At 33.1% G+C, this 6,368-nt stretch overlaps 1 non-coding gene across 1 annotated transcript; it reads left to right on the top strand.

Annotated features, from left to right (window-relative positions):
- Nucleotides 1-2,736: 2,736 nt before the first annotated feature.
- LOC125998410 (U6 spliceosomal RNA) lies at nt 2,737-2,838 on the top strand. The gene has a single exon (XR_007491982.1). It is a non-coding gene; the product is annotated as a U6 spliceosomal RNA (small nuclear RNA).
- Nucleotides 2,839-6,368: the final 3,530 nt, after the last annotated feature.

Here is a 6,368-nt window from a genome sequence, read left to right as displayed (position 1 = left end):
CTCACCACAAAGTGATGAGTGCAGTTAGAGAAATAACTACACTGAGAACTATCATAACAATGTGAATGAATGAGGGAAGTAGGAAGTCTGTTTAGAGTACAGGTGGGGGTGGGGTGGGGGGGGGAGGAGGGAGATTTGGGACATTGGTGATGGGAATGCTGCACTGATGATGGGGGGGTGTTTATTACATGACTGAAACCCAACCACAATCATGTTTGTAATCCAGGTGTTTAAATAAAATATTATTAAAAAATATCACCTAGTAAAATAGATACTTCCTTTTTTCTTTCTAAAAATAAAGGTAGTGTAGTGGAATGAGTTATAAAGCATTGACAGATGTTGAATGAAGGTTAAGGTCAGGGTAGTTTTCTAGTAAGCACCTTCAGGATTTAAGAACTTTGAAAAATTGGGTGCAGATATAATATTTGGGGTAAGGTAGCAGGAACACAACTATGCTTCCCAGAAGCTGGTTGTATTTATCACTGTCATGCATTTAGCAAATTATGATTGTTGGCTGGAGTGAAACATGTGATGAGGGAGTGGAGAAATAATCCACATACAAAGCATGTGGCTGACCTAGGTTCAATCTCTAGCACCAGAAATGTTTCCATAAGCCCGATCCTTAGCTCAGAGCAAGGAATAAGCTGTGAGCACCACTAGGTATGTTACCCAAATGAACAAAACATACAATGAGAAAGAGAATATCTCTAAAAGAACCTTGATTCTGATTCATACTAGCAGAGTTTCTCAATTTAGTAACTATGTGAAAGTTAATTCATATAATACAAATATGCATTTCACTGGAATATAACATATTTATAGTATTTTTGATAAGTGGGACACACCCATAAAACATACATGTACACATCCGTATACTTTATAGCACAGAGAGATGAAGACTTTAAAGTTATTGGAAGTAGGTGTGGAGTTTAGATTCAGACATACTTTTCTTCCTCAAAGAAATTTGGAATATTTTAAATGTTGAAATTTTCTGATGCTTTTTCTAGAACCACTATATAGCAAGGAATTAATATATGTGATTATGAGATGTACACACATTTCTTCAGTGCTTCTGGGAGATTTCTTTTCCTATATACGTCTAGAACCTTCATAACTTTTCAAATTTTTATTTAAGATAAAAATTTATTTGAATAATATTTATTTCTGTAGTCTATACCCTGTCCACCTTAGCATTCAGTCCTCTCTGGCAGTACAAGACAAAATAAAGAAAAGAAGAGAAACACCTATTCAGTTACAATTCTAGTAATAGATGTCATGAAATTTCATGCCATTGTCATGTCAGAAGGACATGAATGAGTTCTCAAATATATGTTTGGAAAGCTACATTGCCACTATTTGACATTGACAGCCAGTTCTACATGCTCCTTCAAAACAACTACCATAGACATTTTCATGAATATTATCCTCTTTCTTGAATCCAGATATATTCCGCATGTGTTCCTTATGTGCCAATGAGACTTAAAAATCTAAGAAATAACAAAATATTGGGGCTGGAAAGATGGAGAAGAGGTCGGGCATTTGCCTTGTATGCGCTAAGCTAGGACGGACGGTGGTGCGATTCCCTGGTGTTCCATATGGTACACCAAACCAGGAGTGATTTCTGAGTGCATAGCAAGGAGTAAACCCCTGGTATGGCCCCAAAAAGCAAAAAATTAAAAAAAGCATAAAGGTTTTTGTAAATTACACAGTCTGATTTAAAGTATTTATTAACATTAAACTGTTACTAAAATGCTACTGTTTTATTTTAGTTTAATTAGTTTTGATGCTACTGAGTGGTCCAGTACTGAAACATACTGATTACATGTAAAATTCTTAATTTTAAACTTAACATTTTTTTTAAATGTTACTGCGGAAAATCAAGGCTGGGTGAGATGATAGCACTTCTAGAGGTCAGGAGCTTAAAATTATAAAAAATTAAACCAGAAAGATGAATAAAATTTATACATTTTGCAATACAGGCACTACCAGCCCTAATGAAAAATTACTGCCACAAAAAATTTTGATTTTAAAAACATGTAAGGAAGCTTGATGTAGAGTTTTGCTGACAGCTACTGACTGAATGTCAAAGATCAGAATAAAATTGTTAAATTAACACCCTCAAATCTGATCACATGGAAAAACTGTGCCCCAAAGCAGAATTGGTTACTAAATAAAAGTAATAAACAAAGCTATAGAGCTCAGAAGCTTGCTTATTAAGCTATGTTAGTGTATTTGATCCATGGAAAAAATCGTGATGAAAAAGTATGTTAACCAGTCTTATTTTTTATTATTATTGGTATAATTATTTACTTTATAAGTGCCAAAAATCCAAACTATGAATGAAAGATTTCCTTCTAAAGGTCATTCAGCTATTAAAAGATTGCATGACCATTGTTTCTTCCAAGATATTAATTATATTTGATTTACAACTGATAAGAAATTCCATTCTTATGCTTGTCAAAGCTATTCTCCATCAAGCTAATGAGAATCAAAACAGAGCATAATATACATTTCTCTATTCTTGGACATTACCTTGTTGAATTGGGAATTGAACTAGAAAATAAGCCTAGATCTATCTTAATTGCTTTTGTTTTTTGCTTCATATGGTCTCTAGAGACTTTAGACTTGTTACACATGAAACTGAAATAAGACAGGAGGATAATTTGCTTTCCAAAAAATTGGTTTCTAGTTTCCAGTACAAATAGGCTCATATATGTATTTATTTTTGGACAATATTTCACTTGCTTTGGTAACTATACATATTGGAAAGGTACAAATAATATTAACAGGATCCCTGCACAAAGATGATATGCAAATTTTGAAGTATTTCATATTCTTTCTTAACATATGTGCAGAGAACTATAGAATGATTTCAAGAAGCAATCTATTAAAATTTTGGAAATTATATATAAATACAGTGGGCAGGGAAAAGCAAAGTACAGTTGATGTGCTGATGGCTATCCTGGATTCAATCCTCAGAATCCCATTTTGTCCTCTGAGCTTTGCCAGGAGTTAACCCAGGGCACAGATCCAGAAGAAAGCCATGAGCACCATCAGATTTGGTCAAAGACTACTACTAACACACACACACACACACACACACACACACACACACACACACACACACCACCCATAGTTGGAAAATCAAATGTCAAAAATTATTTTAAAGTGTAGGACTTTGGTTTGAAGTTGTGTTATTTCAGAATTTGTGTATCTGTGCTTCTCGTTGAAGCAAAGGTAAAATGAATGAACTTCATTTGGGAGGGGGGTTGGATTCTGGGTCACAAGCGGTGACACTCAGGTGTTACTCCTGGCTATGTGCTCAGAAATCTCTTCTAGATTGGGGGCCATATGGGATGCCAGGAATTGAGCCTAAATCTGTCCTGGATCAGCCACATGCAAAGCAAATACCCTATTGCTGCGCTATCCTTCCAGTACAGGAACCTCAATTTTTAACCCTAATTACTTACTTTTTACTCAGCTCATCTAGCCCATCCTTTGTGCGACACAAGGTGACATCAATTTATCCTATCACACTGAATTGTGTCAAAGGAATTATCTCTTTCCCAGATTAATTAGGAAAGATCTTTAGGGAAAAATTAATTCTGCATAAATTAATTCAAAATATTTCAAACTGAAAATGAAATGACTAGCTAAATATGAATACCCATGAGTCCATAAGACCAACATAGAAGCTTTTTCAGGTTGTTAAATTTTGAGTTGGGTCCCCTATCCACCACAGGTCATAAACACATTAAAAGAATGTAGGTTTGAGTGATTGAAGCAGCTTAAATGTGTCTGATTTAAAGATGAATATATATATATATATATATATATATATATAATACTCATCAAAGCGGCAAGCTTTTTAAAGTTAAATAAAAAATGTTTTTAAAGAATAGGATAATTTTGTAAGGATCATTAAATATACTTCGACTTCTCTAATGACAATTAAGTCTTTTTAAATATCACAAAGTCTCCCTTCACAGTCTTTTTGAAGATTATCTATTATATATAGGCTTGTAACTACATAAAGAAAATGTTTTCTTTATCATAGAATTCCAATAAAATATAAGCCAAAATGAAGAGGTAACAAAATGTGATTTATTTCACTGATATTATCTTCACTTTTCTCCTTTAATCACAAAAAATATTTTATATATTTTATACATAGAATTTATGGAATTATTTTAACTTCTCTAAGTTCAACACCATTAAGTCTATGAAAAGTGAAAAATTTCAAGGTTTGATTTCTTTGCTTTTAGGAGAGGAATGTGGTTCTTTGCTTTTTTATTCTCAAAAACTCAAGCTCTCATATATTTTTGAATATAATACTGTAACAATCCTAAATTAACTAAATTTATTATAGCAAATAATAAATAAATATTATTTTATATATAAATATATAATTTATATAATATATATAAATAAGCAAATAATAACATAGTCATGCATTCCAATGACTGCTATATGCAGAATAGAGATGAATGCTTAGACAGAAAATTTCCAAAACAATTTGTCAAGGGCAATGAAGATTCATTATACAAATTCCAGGATTTTTAACTGGGCATATGTCTGCTTGGGTGATAGAAAGGACTAATAATAGGTTAGAATTTTTTCTTGTCAGCCCTTAGTTTTGTCAGTATTTTTATGTCAGTATAGTTAAATAATTATAAGATAAAAAAGAGCAAAAAATTATAAGATATTTGTGTATAAATATTATAAAATATATCAACCATATTAACCTAAATATTATTTTTTCCAACTAAGGAGGACTATGAGATGATGTGATATTTTAATTTTCATTATTTTCCTAAGAATTGTTTGCTTTTTCAAGTAGCGATATGTTCAAAACCACACAGAATTCCAGTAGCCTCATGTAAACAGACTCCAAACATTTAAGTTAGTCCATTTAACCTAGATTTCAACTTCTTTATCTGAGACTTATTCACAGAAGTTTATGCCCACTGGATATGTAGTCACAAAGAAAATTGAAGACCCATTACATTCCTAAATTCTAACAAGTAGAGAGTAATTTGTACCCAGTAGTGGAACTAATATTTTTAACACAGATTCAAGTAGCTAATCTCAGAGACTCATTTGGTGGTCAAAAATATGCACAAAAATGAAATAATTGCCACTTAACTGAGAATAGTAATTCTGAAGTACCAGAAAGAAGAGAAAAGTCTGAAAATCCATGTCTGTTGTAAGCAGAATAATTATTTCATCATCCTTCACTATGTATTTTTTTCTTGATATCATCCTTTTAAAGAGGATGAAAATTATACTCAAAACATATCTTAATCTGACTTTCAGAAAAAATAAAATTACAAAATTTTTTAGTCATATTGTCATAGAAATATGTGACCTGATATAACTATTTAAATGGGAAGATTGGCAACACTCTGAGATGGCTCTGCACTAGAACAGTACTCAATGAATCATTTCGCATGATAAAGCTCAATTCCAGTAGACCTCATACAAGGCAAGTTTCTAACCCCGTGTATTATTTCTCTGGGGTCTATCTATTTGAATGTTAAATATACAGATTAATTTGGACCCCTTTGTTCCTCTACTCATAAAATTGGTTGATGTTTATTGGATCCTATGTTTTAAAAATGTAAATAATAATAATGTAATGTTTATGTTTTATATGCCCAGTCTATTAAATTGGGATGTTACTTTAGGTATAATAGCATCGGACAATAGAGATTGTTCAGAAATTCAAAGTTTCTATAGTACAAATTTTAGGGGCATGTACTCAGCTGTGGAGGTCTCCTGGAAGAAGGCCCAATTTGAACATGGAAACTTCTTTCTTTAGCATGATTTTATCTGCCAGGCTTCTTGGAAGAAGGAAGATATGAAAAGAGGGTGCCTGCACTCCCTCCAAAAAAAGAATAAATAAAAGTCCTGATGATATCAGCCCAACAACTGGCATATCTAAAGTATGGTCAGATTAGTGTCCCTGCAGGGAATTGTAGAGGGTCAGTGATGAGTCGAGTAATTAGGAAAATAGTGATTCCGGGTCATGGAGGGAGCAAACCTGGCTTTGGCAGGGTGAGGCTTAGTCCAACCTCTCTTCTTAAAGTGGCTAGCTTTGTGTTGCATGGGCCAGTGTAGTCATAATATTTCACTATTCAGTTTATATCTGTTAGAGAAAAGAGTGAGTCGATGGAGATGGCCTGGTTCCAACATGGTGAGTGCATTTGTGGACACGGTTACAACTGCCCTGTGCTCAGGCTTTGTATGCAGAACCTTGTTTATTATTAGTGTAATTCTATTTCCTGTTATTATACTCACTTGTAAATAAGAAACTGCAAGTTAAATAACTTGTTCCAAACCCAATTTATACCTCTGAAGTTTAAGGC

This window comes from Suncus etruscus, chromosome 20 (assembly GCF_024139225.1).
Source record: "Suncus etruscus isolate mSunEtr1 chromosome 20, mSunEtr1.pri.cur, whole genome shotgun sequence".
In the NCBI taxonomy this organism is placed as follows: domain Eukaryota; kingdom Metazoa; phylum Chordata; class Mammalia; order Eulipotyphla; family Soricidae; genus Suncus; species Suncus etruscus.
This window is presented reverse-complemented; position numbering and strand designations above follow the sequence as displayed.